General features: G+C 51.5%; 1 protein-coding gene across 1 annotated transcript in view; it reads right to left on the bottom strand.

Annotated features, from left to right (window-relative positions):
• rftn1b (raftlin, lipid raft linker 1b) overlaps window positions 1-17,855 on the bottom strand; it is a 171,708-nt gene that overhangs the window by 10,897 nt on the left and 142,956 nt on the right. The window lies entirely within an intron of this gene.

Here is a 17,855-nt window from a genome sequence, read left to right as displayed (position 1 = left end):
CCACACTCCCGCTCACACTCCCGCTCACACTCCCGCTCCACACTCCCGCTCCACACTCCCGCTCACACTCCCGCTCACACTCCCGCTCCACACTCCCGCTCACACTCCCGCTCCACACTCCCGCTCACACTCCCGCTCACACTCCCGCTCACACCCCCGCTCACACTTCCGCTCACACTCCCGCTCACACTCCCGCTCACACCCCCGCTCACACTCCCGCTCACACTCCCGCTCACACTTCCGCTCACACTCCCGCTCACACTCCCGCTCACACTCCCGCTCACACTCCCGCTCCACACTCCCGCTCACACTCCCGCTCACACTCCCGCTCACACTCCCGCTCACACTCCCGCTCCACACTCCCGCTCCACACTCCCGCTCACACTCCCGCTCCACACTCCCGCTCTCACTCCCGCTCCACACTCCCGCTCACACTCCCGCTCACACTCCCGCTCACACTCCCGCTCACACTCCCGCTCACACTCCCGCTCACACTCCCGCTCCACACTCCCGCTCCACACTCCCGCTCACACTCCCGCTCCACACTCCCGCTCCACACTCCCGCTCACACTCCCGCTCCACACTCCCGCTCCACACTCCCGCTCACACTCCCGCTCACACTCCCGCTCCACACTCCCGCTCACACTCCCGCTCCACACTCCCGCTCCACACTCCCGCTCACACTCCCGCTCACACTCCCGCTCCACACTCCCGCTCCACACTCCCGCTCCACACTCCCGCTCACACTCCCGCTCACACTCCCGCTCCATTAGCTGAATTAGCCCTTTATATATATATTGTTTTGTATATTCTTTATGTTCAAACAGAACACAGAGAAATTTTGCTGTTTTGGAGACAAACGTATGTGAAATTAAGAATAAAATGTGTTTTTTTTTTACGCAGAAACGCAATCTGTTATTTGTTTATTACAATGAAGTATAAGGTTTATTTAAAAAACGATTGAATATGCTTTTAAATGGTTTATGGAATTAATCAATTAATCGAAGAAAAAAATCGATCGATTAATCGATTACTAAAAGAATCGATAGCTGCGGCCCTAATATAGAAGCTGCATTTAAACTCATGTGGATGTCACTTTCTGACGAGAGAAGAGTGTCTCAGGAGGAAAGAGTTTTGAGCTCTTTTCCTGCTGAGGTCAGGAGCATTCTCTGATGGACATGTCTCCAGCTCCTGTCCTAGAGCAGAAAGGTCATGACCTCTCCCCGTCGTCGGACATGATTTAAACATAGAGCCACAGTGACAGCACTCACAGGGTCTGAGAGGAGGTTATCCACAAGCAGAGCAGCAGAGAGAGTGAGCCACGACATTATCCTGGCTTTTTAAACCTTCAGGATTTAAAATAGTAAAAGTTGTCTAAAGTATCACATTTAATCATGTTGTTTTTAAAGCTTTAGCTTAAGATTGTCCTAAAAAGAGGCTGATATTCTGCACATACTAAACATATCGCACATTAGGGCTGCAACAAACCTTTATTTCAGGATTCTGTTGCATGTGTAGACTTTTTAAATATAAGATCAACCAAATAAAGATTGAAATATGGCAACTGAAGAATATTTATTAAGTGCTTTATTTATAAATATTATAGATAAAAATGTATTTTTGCATATGCTTTAGAGTCTGTATATTCCAGAGAACTACGACTCAAAATATGACTACGATCATTTTAATAGTCGACTATAATCATAATTGATGGGATAAAATGTTGCCACAGGGAGGAACTTTGAGCTCTTATTGAAATGTGAAACAAAACACAACGTTTGAGGAGGATATGAAGTGACAACATAAAAGCTCATAGAAGTTAACAATAAGATGACATTGTGGCTCCCCTTTAAGTGAAGTGCAGTTATATGGGACATAATAATCTGCTTATAGGGCCTTATTTGTCATTCACTTCTGCTCGGATCATAAATCAGGATTGTGTTTAGACTTCAGAGGCTCACAGCGACATGCGCAATTAATTCCAATCAGACATGAATTATGGCATTTGCATAAGAAGGAAAATGAAAATGTGCTGGTGCTCCACGCTGTGCTGGAGGGGGGCTGAGGGAGGCTGAGGGAGGCTGAGGGAGGCAGAGGGAGGCTGAGGGAGGCTGAGGGAGGCTGAGGGAGGCTGAGGGAGGCTGAGGGAGGCTGAGGGAGGCTGAGGGGAGGCTGAGGGAGGCTGAGGGAGGCTGAGGGGAGGCTGAGGGAGGCTGAGGGAGGCTGAGGGGAGGCTGAGGGAGGCTGAGGGAGGCTGAGGGAGGCTGAGGGAGGCTGAGGGGAGGCTGAGGGAGGCTGAGGGAGGCTGAGGGAGGCTGAGGGAGGCTGAGGGGAGGCTGAGGGAGGCTGAGGGAGGCTGAGGGAGGCTGAGGGAGGCTGAGGGGAGGCTGAGGGAGGCTGAGGGAGGCTGAGGGAGGCTGAGGGGAGGCTGAGGGAGGCTGAGGGAGGCTGAGGGAGGCAGAGGGAGGCTGAGGGAGGCAGAGGGAGGCTGAGGGAGGCTGAGGGAGGCTGAGGGAGGCTGAGGGAGGCTGAGGGGAGGCTGAGGGAGGCTGAGGGAGGCTGAGGGGAGGCTGAGGGAGGCTGAGGGAGGCTGAGGGAGGCTGAGGGGAGGCTGAGGGAGGCTGAGGGAGGCTGAGGGAGGCTGAGGGGAGGCTGAGGGAGGCTGAGGGGAGGCTGAGGGAGGCTGAGGGAGGCTGAGGGAGGCTGAGGGGAGGCTGAGGGAGGCTGAGGGAGGCTGAGGGGAGGCTGAGGGAGGCTGAGGGAGGCTGAGGGAGGCTGAGGGAGGCTGAGGGAGGCTGAGGGAGGCTGAGGGAGGCTGAGGGAGGCTGAGGGGAGGCTGAGGGAGGCTGAGGGAGGCTGAGGGGAGGCTGAGGGAGGCTGAGGGAGGCTGAGGGAGGCTGAGGGGAGGCTGAGGGAGGCTGAGGGAGGCTGAGGGAGGCTGAGGGGAGGCTGAGGGAGGCTGAGGGGAGGCTGAGGGAGGCTGAGGGAGGCTGAGGGAGGCTGAGGGGAGGCTGAGGGAGGCTGAGGGAGGCTGAGGGGAGGCTGAGGGAGGCTGAGGGAGGCTGAGGGAGGCTGAGGGGAGGCTGAGGGAGGCTGAGGGAGGCTGAGGGAGGCTGAGGGGAGGCTGAGGGAGGCTGAGGGAGGCTGAGGGGAGGCTGAGGGAGGCTGAGGGAGGCTGAGGGGAGGCTGAGGGAGGCTGAGGGAGGCTGAGGGAGGCTGAGGGAGGCTGAGGGGAGGCTGAGGGAGGCTGAGGGGAGGCTGAGGGAGGCAGAGGGGAGGCTGAGGGAGGCTGAGGGAGGCAGAGGGAGGCAGAGGGAGGCTGAGTGGAGGCTGAGGGAGGCTGAGGGAGGCAGAGGGAGGCAGAGGGGAGGCTGAGGGAGGCTGAGGGAGGCTGAGGGAGGCAGAGGGAGGCTGAGTGGAGGCTGAGGGAGGCTGAGGGAGGCAGTGGGAGGCAGAGGGGAGGCTGAGGGAGGCTGAGGGGAGGCTGAGGGAGGCTGAGGGAGGCTGAGGGAGGCTGAGGGGAGGCTGAGGGAGGCTGAGTGGAGGCTGAGGGAGGCTGAGGGAGGCTGAGGGAGGCAGAGGGGAGGCTGAGGGAGGCTGAGGGAGGCTGAGGGAGGCAGAGGGAGGCAGAGGGAGGCTGAGTGGAGGCTGAGGGAGGCTGAGGGAGGCAGAGGGAGGCAGAGGGAGGCTGAGGGGAGGCTGAGGGAGGCTGAGGGAGGCTGAGGGAGGCAGAGGGAGGCAGAGGGAGGCAGAGGGAGGCTGAGGGAGGCTGAGGGAGGCTGAGGGAGGCAGAGGGAGGCAGAGGGAGGCTGAGTGGAGGCTGAGGGAGGCAGAGGGAGGCAGAGGGGAGGCTGAGGGAGGCTGAGGGAGGCTGAGGGAGGCAGAGGGAGGCAGAGGGAGGCTGAGTGGAGGCTGAGGGAGGCTGAGGGAGGCAGAGGGAGGCAGAGGGGAGGCTGAGGGAGGCTGAGGGGAGGCTGAGGGAGGCTGAGGGAGGCAGAGGGAGGCTGAGTGGAGGCTGAGGGAGGCTGAGGGGAGGCTGAGGGAGGCTGAGGGGAGGCTGAGGGAGGCTGAGTGGAGGCTGAGGGAGGCTGAGGGAGGCAGAGGGAGGCTGAGGGGAGGCTGAGGGAGGCAGAGGGGAGGCTGAGGGAGGCTGAGGGAGGCTGAGGGAGGCAGAGGGAGGCTGAGTGGAGGCTGAGGGAGGCAGAGGGAGGCAGAGGGAGGCTGAGGGGAGGCTGAGGGAGGCTGAGGGAGGCTGAGGGGAGGCTGAGGGAGGCTGAGGGAGGCTGAGGGAGGCTGAGGGAGGCAGAGGGAGGCTGAGGGAGGCTGAGGGGAGGCTGAGGGAGGCTGAGGGGAGGCTGAGGGAGGCTGAGGGGAGGCTGAGGGAGGCAGAGGGAGGCTGAGGGAGGCTGAGGGAGGCTGAGGGAGGCTGAGTGGAGGCTGAGGGAGGCTGAGGGAGGCAGAGGGAGGCAGAGGGAGGCTGAGGGAGGCAGAGGGAGGCTGAGGGAGGCAGAGGGAGGCAGAGGGAGGCAGAGGGAGGCTGAGGGAGGCTGAGGGAGGCTGAGGGAGGCTGAGTGGAGGCTGAGGGAGGCTGAGGGAGGCAGAGGGAGGCAGAGGGAGGCTGAGGGAGGCTGAGGGAGGCAGAGGGAGGCTGAGGGGAGGCTGAGGGGAGGCTGAGGGAGGCTGAGGGGAGGCTGAGGGAGGCTGAGGGAGGCTGAGGGGAGGCTGAGGGAGGCAGAGGGAGGCAGAGGGAGGCTGAGGGAGGCTGAGGGAGGCTGAGGGAGGCTGAGGGGAGGCTGAGGGAGGCTGAGGGAGGCTGAGGGAGGCTGAAGGAGGCTGAGGGAGGCTGAGGGAGGCTGAGGGGAGGCTGAGGGAGGCAGAGGGAGGCTGAGGGAGGCTGAGGGAGGCTGAGGGAGGCTGAGGGAGGCAGAGGGAGGCTGAGGGAGGCTGAGGGAGGCTGAAGGAGGCAGAGGGAGGCTGAGGGAGGCTGAGGGGAGGCTGAGGGAGGCTGAGGGAGGCTGAGGGGAGGCTGAGGGAGGCTGAGGGAGGCTGAGGGAGGCTGAGGGAGGCTGAGGGAGGCAGAGGGAGGCAGAGGGAGGCAGAGGGAGGCTGAGGGAGGCTGAGGGAGGCTGAGGGAGGCTGAGGGAGGCTGAGTGGAGGCTGAGGGAGGCTGAGGGAGGCAGAGGGAGGCAGAGGGAGGCTGAGGGAGGCAGAGGGAGCCTGAGGGGAGGCTGAGGGGAGGCTGAGGGAGGCTGAGGGAGGCTGAGGGGAGGCTGAGGGAGGCTGAGGGAGGCTGAGGGAGGCTGAGGGGAGGCTGAGGGAGGCAGAGGGAGGCAGAGGGAGGCTGAGGGAGGCTGAGGGAGGCTGAGGGAGGCTGAGGGGAGGCTGAGGGAGGCAGAGGGAGGCTGAGGGAGGCTGAGGGAGGCTGAGGGGAGGCTGAGGGAGGCTGAGGGAGGCTGAGGGAGGCTGAGGGAGGCTGAGGGGAGGCTGAGGGAGGCAGAGGGAGGCTGAGGGAGGCTGAAGGAGGCTGAGGGAGGCTGAGGGAGGCAGAGGGAGGCTGAGGGAGGCTGAGGGAGGCTGAAGGAGGCAGAGGGAGGCTGAGGGAGGCTGAGGGAGGCTGAGGGGAGGCTGAGGGAGGCTGAGGGAGGCTGAGGGAGGCAGAGGGAGGCAGAGGGAGGCAGAGGGAGGCTGAGGGAGGCTGAGGGAGGCTGAGGGGAGGCTGAGGGAGGCTGAGGGAGGCTGAGGGAGGCTGAGGGAGGCTGAGGGAGGCTGAGGGAGGCTGAGGGAGGCTGAGGGAGGCTGAGTGGAGGCTGAGGGAGGCTGAGGGAGGCAGAGGGAGGCAGAGGGAGGCTGAGGGAGGCAGAGGGAGGCTGAGGGGAGGCTGAGGGGAGGCTGAGGGAGGCTGAGGGAGGCTGAGGGGAGGCTGAGGGAGGCTGAGGGAGGCTGAGGGAGGCTGAGGGAGGCTGAGGGAGGCTGAGGGAGGCTGAGGAGGAGGACATGGGGCACATGCTTTTATAACATAATGTCCTGTGAGCGGCTCGTCCCTCCACAAACTCCACTCAATTCTGGTCATGCCACTTGAATTCGTCTTTTTCTGGAATGTTCCTTTTTGGAGTCAAGTTGAATGGAATGTTCCACAGTGGTGCATTAACCTTATCTTCAGCTGGTGTTTTTTTTTTTAAATACCTTAAACACACAACACACAGATCTGACCTGTAACTTGGCCTGGTGGTGAGATTATTATTATTCCTTTTAAATTCATTCTTTATTTAGCTGTAGTCTAGTAATAATTAGAAAATACAAATGAAATGAAATATATTACACATGTACAAAAGAGAGTAAGAACAGGTCTAGAACGGAAGAGAGAGAGGAGAGGGAGGAGAGAGAGGAGAGGGAGGAGAGGGAGGAGAGAGAGGCGAGGGAAGAGAGGGAGGAGAGAGGAGAGAGGGAGGAGAGGGAGGAGAGAGAAGAGAGGGAGGAGAGGGAGAGGAGGGAGGAGAGGGAAGAGAGGGAGGAGAGAGGAGAGAGGGAGGAGAGGGAGGAGAGAGAAGAGAGGGAGGAGAGGGAGAGGAGGGAGGAGAGGGAAGAGAGGGAGGAGAGAGGAGAGAGGGAGGAGAGAGAGGAGAGGGAGGAGAGAGGAGAGAGGAGAGAGGGAGGAGAGAGAGGAGAGGGAGGAGAGAGAGGAGAGGGAAGAGAGGGAGGAGAGAGAGGAGAGGGAAGAGAGGGAGGAGAGGGAGGAGAGAGGGAGGAGAGAGAAGAGAGGGAGGAGAGAGGAGAGTCAGTCCGAGGAGCAGGGCACCCCTGTTCTAGGCTAAGCAATTGTATCCATGGAGACAGGTGGGTGGTGGACCCTCTACCAGAAGGTTCCGCAGTTCACCTTTGACTTACTTATTAGAAGCAGATGAAACCAACTTTAATTTTGAACAGAGAAACATCTCTTTGAACTAATCTTTGGTCTAATGACATTCTAATATTAATCTCCGAAAAACAAAAGCTTCAGTACTTCTATCGAACTATCCCGCATCAAACTCCTCATGGGCAGAATTGGGTCAGTTCCATCTTAAAGTATTATTGTAATTATAATATTAAAACAGCAAGCAGTGATAAAGGGCCCTTGTGACTGTGGAAGGGCGCTTCAGTGAGAGGGAGGTCCACCAACCCTGGCTTTACATGATAAAAATGGCAGGTGTCACAGAGATAATTGTTTCTGTCCCATTATAACTTTGCAGGGGGCGGGGCACTGGGGAGCCAATTTTAAATATAAAACTTTAGTTCCCACATATTTATGTCAAGGTCATCAAAATGATCTAAATCCCATGAAGTTTGCCAATTTTTCAAGGATTTTTGTGTTTTTAAATTGCTGCTTCTTCAAGAGCTTGTTATGACCACGCCCTGAGACCCTCTTATGACCACGCCCTGAGACCCTCTTATGACCACGCCCTGAGACCCTCTTATGACCACGCCCTGAGACCCTCTTATGACCACGCCGTGAGACCCTCTTATGACCACGCCCTGAGACCCTCTTATGACCACGCCCTGAGACCCTCTTATGACCACGCCCTGAGACCCTCTTATGACCACGCCCTGAGACCCTCTTATGAACACGCCGTGAGACCCTCTTATGACCACGCCCTGAGACCCTCTTATGACCACGACCTGAGACCCTCTTATGACCACGCCCTGAGACCCTCTTATGACCACGCCCTGAGACCCTCTTATGACCACGCCCTGAGACCCTCTTATGACCACGACCTGAGACCCTCTTATGACCACGACCACGCCCTGAGACCCTCTTATGACCACGCCCTGAGACCCTCTTATGACCACGCCCTGAGACCCTCTTATGACCACGCCGTGAGACCCTCTTATGACCACGCCCTGAGACCCTCTTATGACCACGCCCTGAGACCCTCTTATGACCACGCCGTGAGACCCTCTTATGACCACACCCTGAGACCCTCTTATGACCACGCCCTGAGACCCTCTTATGACCACGCCCTGAGACCCTCTTATGACCACGACCTGAGACCCTCTTATGACCACGACCACGCCCTGAGACCCTCTTATGACCACGCCCTGAGACCCTCTTATGACCACGCCGTGAGACCCTCTTATGACCACGCCCTGAGACCCTCTTATGACCACGACCTGAGACCCTCTTATGACCACGCCCTGAGACCCTCTTATGACCACGCCCTGAGACCCTCTTATGACCACGCCCTGAGACCCTCTTATGACCACGCCCTGAGACCCTCTGGCCTCTGATAGGGTGTGGTCCCAAGAGACTTTTCTGCTCATGGTCACACAGACAATTTTACATTTATCAAATTTCATTGGATTACGATACACTAAATGTGTCACTTCCTGTGACTTTTTTGAGGCGTGGCCAAGGAAATGTGGGTGGAGAAAGGACATTTAAACTTTGTAGGGGGTGCCGGAGAGCCATTTTTAAATATAGACATTAATTTTCATATCCTTATGTCCAGCTCAAAATTGCTGCTTTGTTAAGCGCTCGTTATGACCCGTCCTGAGACGAACCCACATTTGTCCTGACGATGCTGCCTCTGGTGACTGTCGGTAACAATCCTAGCATGAGTTTACAAAAACATGGAAACAGGATTATGGACGTGTCACGTTTGAACCAAAATGGCCGCCGCACTGTGTGGTTCTGCCCCCGCCATTGGCATAATGTAGTTTGATTATCCAGAGGGCGCCACTGAGCCATTTTGTAACAGATTCTTGGTGACTTTATGTAAATACAATTTTAGCAGAGACTGAATAAGACAATTATAATAAGAAATAAATACTCATTTTGATTTTTCCAATTTACACTTGTGTGATAGAAGTTACAATGATGTGACTTTGTGAGATTGTTCCCCAATAAGAACACTAAGAAAAAATCAGTTCACGTAAGTCCACGTCATTTTTTTTAAATTCAATTTGAAGGGGGAGCTCATTTCGTGGGCATAAATAAACACAAATTATACGTTATAGAATAATGAATCCATGGTTATTATCCTCACACATGTAAACAGCTGTGACGCACTCAGCTCTTAAAGCCGGTCCACACACAAGCGCAGCGCTGTGGACACTAGTGATGCACGGGTGGGTTTTGACGCAAAGGTCGGGTTGGCCCGGGACAAGACATTCTCATTTCATGCGGGACAGGTTTGGAGCTGGACGTCTGCGCTCCGCCTCGATCATTGCATTTAGCTGTGTCTAAGTCAAGTGCAGTATAATCACACAAAATCTGTATTACGTTTGTTTAATATTGTGTTCAACGTACCTGGTATTTGTTTTATTGAGCTGTCAGTGTCCTCCAGCCCCTACTTCTTCTTCATGTGTTCCCCTTATAAATATGACGGCCGTGACTTCCTCTTCCCTTTTAATATCTCTGTCTCGGGAAGAGGTCAGTCATCCATTGTGTCGTCCTTTATGTTTTATGTGTTGTATACTGATTTCAGTGTTATATCCTTTTTTAGTTTGGGCTGGATTTGACTCGTGGCACGTGTTAACTTGTTTGGTGTTTTTACCAGTTGACAAGAATAAACGGAAGGGGCCTCCAAAGGATAAAGATAAGATAAGATATTCCTTTATTGTCCCACATGGGGAAATTTCATTGGTGCAACGCAGGTAGATACAGAGGTAGATCTAGAAGAACAGATCACTTATAGGAAGTCTGAAAAACACTTTCAGTAGAAGATCTCCTATAAATAAATAAAAACTCCCATAGACAAATAAATAAATAAATAAATACCATTGCATGTGATCACGACAGTAATTGCACATGAACATGTGTCACGACAGCACATGGATTGCACATGAATTCCAACAGCAATTGCACATATGACAGAATTGCACATGGTTAGGTCAGTATTGTGAGTGTTCAGTACTAACAGTTTTTGTTATAAAGTCTGACAGCAGCAGGAAGGAAAGACCTACAGAACCTTTCCTTCACACATCGAGGGTGGATCAGTCTCTCACTGAAGCTGCTCTCCAGAGCGGACAGAGTGTCCTGCAGGGGACAGAGTGTCCTGCAGGGGGTGACACTCATGGTCCAGCATAGATGTGAATCTAGCCAGGACCCTTCTGTCCCAGACCTCCTGCACCAAGTCCAGAGCACAGCCCAGGACGGAGCTGGACTTCTTGATGACTTTGTCCAGCCTCTTCATCTCCCTCTCTGTGATGCTGCTGCTCCAGCATGCCACACCTACAGGAGCTGATGCCACCACAGAGTCAGAGAAGGTCTTCAGGAGTGGCCCTGTCACTCCAAAAGACCTGAGTCTCCTCAGGAGGTGGAGCCGACTCTGGCTCTTCCTGTACAGTGCGTCTGTGTTATGAGTCCAGTCCAGTTTGTGGTTCAGATGAACACCCAGGTACTTGTATGAGTCACTCTCTCAATGTCCCGTCCCTGGATGTTCACTGGTGAGGGGGCAGTGGGGTGGCGTCTGCGGAAGTCCACCACCATCTCCTTGGTCTTCCCCGCGTTGATGAGGAGGTGGTTCCGCTGACACCAGTCCACAAAGTCCTGCTCCAGTCCTCTGTACTCCTCGTCATCGTCGTCCGTGATGAGTCCGATGATGGCAGAGTCGTCAGAGAACTTCTGCAGGACACAGCTGTCCGTGTCGTGTCTGAAGTCTGCAGTGTAAAGGGTGAAGAGAAAGGGCGCGAGGACAGTGCCCTGGGGCGCCCCCACACTGCAGGTCCGAGTGTCAGACACACAGTTCCGGGCTCTCACAAACTGGGGTCGGTCTGTGAGGTAGTCCAGGATCCACTCTGCCAGGTCATACTCCACACCAGCCGTCTCCAGCTTGTCCCTCAGGAGCAGCGGCTGGATGGTGTTGAAGGCGCTGGAAAGATCGAAGAACAGAATCCTCACAGAGCTGCCAGGCTTTTCCAGGTGAGAGAGAGAGCGGTGCAGCAGGGAGATGACGGCGTCCTCCACTCCGACGCCAGACCGATATGCAAACTGCAGCGGGTCCATGGCTGAGCTCACGGTGGAGCGGAGGTGGTCCAGGACCAGCCGCTCCAGTGTCTTCATCAGGTGGGACGTGAGAGCCACTGGCCTGAAGCTGTTGAGGTCTTTGGGGCGCGGTGTCTTAGGCACAGGTACCAGACAGGAGGTCTTCCAGACCTGTGGTACCACCCTCAGCTTCAGGCTCATGTTGAAGACATGCTCCACAACTCCACACAGTTCATCTGCAGGACTTAAGGAGCCTGGGGCTGATGCCATCAGGTCCTGCTGCCTTCCTCACTTTCTCGTGGCCATTCATAACACAACGCAAGAACGATCCGGTCACACTTGGTGCCGTGACCCGGAATCCGTTTTGTCAGTTGAACAATCCGGTCACATAAATTCACTTCCTCGTTTGTCTCGTCTCTCTGTGAATATGTGACTGATTGTAATAAAACACAAAGCATTATTTAGCTTATTACACTTCTCTCCCCACAGTCTCTCAACTAAGCTCTCTGTGATAATAATCTCCATAGCAATAGCGTGGAAACAGGATCACGGGTGGCGGGGTCTTTAGGAGCTGAAACAAACTTAGTTCTTGTTCTGGCAGCCGTGTAACACTTGGACCTGTTACTGCTCGTTCTGGGCCAGACTGGACCCGTTACTGCTCGTTCTGGGCCAGACTGGACCCGTTACTGCTCGTTCTGGGCCAGACTGGACCCGTTACTGCTCGTTCTGGGCCAGACTGGACCCGTTACTGCTCGTTCTGGGCCAGACTGGACCCGTTACTGCTCGTTCTGGGCCAGACTCATGTGCTCAGCTTAGAAAGGAACGTCTATTTAGAAAATCACCGTCACATCACATTCACCAAAATCCTTGTCCCAGTCTGCGTGAAACTGGCACAGACTGACAGCCCAACACGAGATCTGAGCTGACCACAGTGTGTGCTCTGTTCTCACACCCTCTGGGCCACTCAGCATCCCATTGAGCACTCAGGTCCGCTTAAACTGGCTCAAGCCCATCTGGAGGACATACTCCACCATGTGCAGAACAAAAAAAGGTGAATTCAATAAAGAAACAACATTCCACGCTGCATTTCAATATTTAATTAAATTTTTTGAATTTTGGGAACTCATTGAAAAACGTCTTTCATCACGTCTTTCATCGCCTGTTTGAGGCCGTGACAAACATCTCCCACAGGTGGTGCTTCTGAATGGCACAGTTATCAGTCATTGGATCAAACACTATCACCACATATGGATTGGCACCATCACACTCCAGCCTCCAGAAGCCAATTCCAGCCTCTTTAAGCAGCATTACCATAGGCAACGTAGCAAAAGAGCACCCTGGCCCCGCCCCCTGGAGTTAACTCTACCTCCAGGGGCCAAATACGGCTTTTAGTATGTTAAACATGCAGCAGAGAGGAAGACAACAGGATGGACTGGAAAGATTTTAACCTCTTGCGCGGATCTTTGGAAGCCACTAGCTCCATTCCTCAAATGTACAGTATAATGATAGAGAGGAGAGAGAGTGTATTTACAGTGCATACATATTCACAGCGTTTGCCATGATACTGGAAAAACGATGTACCTGAGCTCAATTTCCAATGATTATCTCTGATTCAGTCGATTGGACGTGATTTAGAAATCACACACTTGTTTATATGAGGTCCCACAGTAACAGCGAGCCAGGAAGTCCAAGGAAATGTAGGATTGTATCAAGACACAGATTTGTGGAAGGCACATACACATTTCTGCAGCATTGAAGGTTCTCTGAGCACAGTGGCCTCCATAATCCATAAATGGAAAAGGCTTGGAACCACCAAGACTCTTCTAGAGCTGGACCCGGCCGAACTGAACAATCGGGGAAAAGAGCCTTAGTCAGGGATGTGACGAAGAACCCGATGGTCAGTCTGACAGATCTCCAGCATGTCTCTGTGGCGAGAGAATCTTCTAGGATAACAACCATCTCTGCAGCACTCCACCAATCAAGCCCGTATGGTAGAGGGGCCAGACAGAAGCCACTCTCAGACCATGAGAAACAAAAATCTCTGGTCTGATGAAACAATGAGTAGCAAGTGTCATGTCTGGAGGAAACCAGGCACCACTCATGACCTGCACAGTACCATCCCAACAGTGAAGCATGGTGGAGGCAGCATCAGGCTGTGGAGATGTTTTCAGCACCAGGAACTGGGAGACTAGTCAGGGTCAACAGAAAGATGAATGCAGCAGTTACAGAGACATCCATGATGAAAACCTGCTCCAGAGGCTCTGGACCTCAGGCTGGGGTGAAGGTTCATCTTCCAACAAGACAATGACCCTAAGCACACAGCCAGGAGAACAAAAGAGTGGCTACAGCACAACTCTGTGAATGTCCTTGAGAGGCCCAGAGCCCAGACGTGAACCCAACTGAACATCTCTGGAGAGATCTGAAAACAGCTGTGAACTGAAGCTCACCATCCAACCTGATGGAGCTGGAGAAGTTCTGTGAAGAAGAGTGGAAGAAACTGCCCATTAATATGTCGTGAGCTTGTAGCATTAAACTCAAAAAAACTTCAGGCTGTAATTAGGGACAAAGGAGCTTCAACGAAGTACTGAGCAAAGGATGTGAATACTTATATACAAGAGTTTTTTTTAAACATTTGCAAAGAATTCAAACAACCTTTTCACGTTGTAATTATGGAGTATTGTTTGTGGAATTTTGAGGAAATAATTAAATCCATTTTGGAACAAGGAAGTAACAAAAAACAACTGGGGAAAAAGTGAATATTTTCCATATTTTCCTGATGTATTGTATATGAAGGATTGTGAGGTGATGGAAGTAAAAGTGGCACGCTCTGATTGTAAATATAACTTATAAATCAGATGTTGCACTCTTGCACTTGCAATTACCTTTACTGGAGTAGTTTCCCAAAGTGTTCTACTTCATTTTTGGTCATCTCTGTTGCTGTCTGAAATGTTCCAAAAATACCTTGAAAAACAGGCATTCCCTCTTTGACCCTCCACAGATCTGGGGCCTCATTTATAAAAGAACACACCGGAAAGGACAACATTTCACGACCGCAACTAAAGGACGATTGACAAACACCTGTACGCACTTCCCTCTTCCTAAATCCCACAAATCTTACATCTGTGCGGCACCAATTCAGTGCTCCGCTCCTGAGCCTGCCCTGATCCCGCCTAATATACTATTATGGCTATGGAATTGACCAAATTAACATATTGAGTATATTCATAAGGGTGAGACGCGGTGCTACAGACTGACGAGAAAAGGAGGAAATTCTCCGAGATGGAGGTGGAAACACTAATCGGCGGTGGAGACCCGCAAAGGAGTCTTTAAACAGCTTCACAGGGCGCTGCTCATCTGAGGGCGTGGCCTTTAAGGCAAGGCAAGTGTATTTGTAGAGCACATTTCATACACCAGGCAATTCAAAGTGCTTCACAATCACACAACAGGAAAAATGCATTCAAATCACAAAGAAATGACAGACCACATACAGAGCATTCCAGACACTCTGTCCCATACTTATTTGACATTGCCATGGTGACAGGCGTCTCCGGGATGGACACATCTGTGAATTAAACTGTAGCAGTAACAGTTGGGACCCACACGCAATTTGATGGTCAATGGAAACAAGACTTCTCTCCTCTATCAGTATCTGTCAGAATATCCTCTCATAATAAGACGTTTCACAGTCTTTCCTTCTGCTGCTGTCACACTCTACAACAAACACTGCCCTGAACATGTGCAATACTGACTTAACCATGTGCAATACTGACATAACCATGTGCAATACTGACTTAACCAAGTGCAATACTGACTTAACCATGTGCAATACTGACATAACCATGTGCAATACTGACTTAACCATGTGCAATACTGACTTAACCATGTGCAATACTGACTTAACCATGTGCAATACTGACATAACCATGTGCAATACTGACTTAACCATGTGTAATACTGGCTTAACCATGTGCAATACTGACTTAACCATGTGCAATACTATACTGACTTAACCATGTGCAATACTGACTTAACCATGTGCAATACTGGCTTAACCATGTGCAATACTGACTTAACCATGTGCAATACTGACTTAACCATGTGCAATACTGACTTAACCATGTGTAATACTGACTTAATCATGTGTAATACTGACTTAACCATGTGCAATACTGACTTAACCATGTGCAATACTGACTTAACCATGTGTAATACTGACTTAACCATGTGCAATACTGACTTAACCATGTGCAATACTGACTTAACCATGTGCAATACTGACTTAACCATGTGCAATACTATACTGACTTAACCATGTGCAATACTGACTTAACCATGTGCAATACTGACTTAACCATGTGCAATACTGACTTAACCATGTGCAATACTGACTAACCATGTGTAATACTGACTTAACCATGTATAATACTGACTTAACCATGTGCAATACTGACTTAACCATGTGTAATACTGACTTAACCATGTGCAATACTGACTTAACCATGTGCAATACTGACTTAACCATGTGCAATACTGACTTAACCATGTGCAATACTGACTTAACCATGTGTAATACTGACTTAACCATGTGCAATACTGACTTAACCATGTGTAATACCGTCATATTCATGTGAATTACTGTCGTACTCTCAAGCAATTAAGGCCATATTCATGTGCATATAACTGATGTAAATAAGAGTGTTTACTTACCATTAGTATTAGTATTATTTAGTCTTATGCTAGCTATTTTTACTTTACTTTATTTTATTATTATTTTGTTTTTATCTTTTCCCCCCTCCATTCCCTATTAAGATATGAGAGGAGTTTTGTTAATAAGAGTTCTTCTATCAAGAGTTCTTCTATTCTAAACTTCCTATAAGTTATCTGTCCTTCCTCTGTATCTACTGCAGTGTAACACCGACATGTCCCCCATGTGTGGACAATAAAGGATGAACTTATCTTATCTTAATATGAGCCTGATTGTGCTGAACGTGCTCAGGTCAGACTGTAGCCCACACTGCCCTGCGTGATAATCCCCTGTGCACAAAGTGAGCAATCTAAGGCCTCAATCGTAATAATGTAACAGTAAAACGACAGAAGGAACAGCAGCTCCTAACGACAGTAAACGTAACTCATTAGTGAAGGGAGAGCACTGAGGATCTGTGCCACTGAGGGAGGGCATCTGAACAGAGGAGCAATGAAGGAAAACATTCAAATAAGTGAGTGGCCTGCGCATGAAGCGAGCGCGTGATTGTGCACGTGAAGGGCCTGTGCCCTCACAAAGATCATAAAGCACATTTACGTTAATGGTCCGTTTGACTAAGCTGCCGTATGTGTCGCTATGTGATACATACGGCAGCTTTAACGTCTGCATATTCTGAACCTTTGGAATGAAGTTCTTTGTGTTGCCGTCTGTTTAGACTCTTTCTCTTATTAAAAGAGAAAGAGTAAAATTCTGTTGGTCCACAAATCTTTGAGGACCAAAGTATGTTACGGACCTTCCCTTCCGGCCCCTAAGTTCAGCTGGTCTTTTGGTGAATCCCAGAGTTCGTACTTGAAGTGGTAAAGCCTGATTTTCTTTCTTTCTGCCTCCCAGTTGTGAAACTCTCTTCCAGAAAATCTGCATCTCGAAAAAAAGTTATGTGTGGTTTATGTATTTATTGACTTGAAATGACATGATTGTTTATGCCTTTGTATTTGTATATTGTATTTGAACTTTCTATATATTTCAAATGTAGTGAATTCTGAAGCACTTTGAGTTGTCTGTGTAATAAACTTGACTTGATCAGTCGTGATCAGTCGTGCGGGACAGAAAACGCACGGCGCCTCGTTCATGCGGGACAGTGAACGCCTCACTGCTCTGCTATTGCTGAGAACAGATAAGGACTGTTTCTGCCTTGCAGCCTCCACACACAAACTTACACAAACGCACACAAACGCACACGCACACACACGAACACAAACTTACACAAACGCACACACACACGCACACACACACGCACAAAAACACACAAAAACACACACACGAACACAAACTTACACAAACGCACACAAACGCAGACAAACGCACACACACACAAACTTACACAAACTTACACAAACGCACGCACACACGCACACAAACGCACACACACACACGCACGCACACAAACGCACACGCACACACACGAACACAAACTTACACAAACGCACACACACATGCATAAAAACGCACACAAACGCACACAAACGCAGACAAACGCACACACACGCACACACACACAAACTTACACAAACTTACACAAACGCACACACACACGCACACAAACGCACGCACACAAACGCACACACACATGCACGCACACAAACGCACACAAACGCACGCACACACACACACAAACGCACGCACACACGCACGCACACACGCACAAAAACGCACGCACACAAACGCACGCACACACGCACACAAACGCACGCACACACGCACACAAACGCACACACGCACACAAACGCACGCACACAAACGCACGCACACACGCACACAAACGCACACACGCAAACAAACGCACGCACACACGCACACAAACGCACGCACACACGCACACAAACGCACGCACACACGCACACAAACGCATACACACGCACGTACACAAACGCACACAAACACACGCACACACGCACGTACACAAACGCACACACGCACACAAACGCACACACACGCACACACGCACGTACACAAACGCACACAAACAAGCACCAATGTTGGACTTACATCCTTCTTGGGGACAATCCATTGACTTTGACTTGAACATTAACCTATTTAACCCATGATTGAACTTTAAACCATGTTGTTGATTTAATATTAAGGGATTTATGTATTGGGAACCTGTTTTTTGTCTTATTTTATTATCCATTATTC

Source organism: Eucyclogobius newberryi, unplaced genomic scaffold, assembly GCF_026437365.1.
Source record: "Eucyclogobius newberryi isolate DKJ021-1_F unplaced genomic scaffold, fEucNew1.0.hap1 SCAF_3, whole genome shotgun sequence".
In the NCBI taxonomy this organism is placed as follows: domain Eukaryota; kingdom Metazoa; phylum Chordata; class Actinopteri; order Gobiiformes; family Gobiidae; genus Eucyclogobius; species Eucyclogobius newberryi.
Note: the sequence above shows the minus strand (reverse complement) of the source record. Positions and strands in the feature narration are given on the sequence as shown.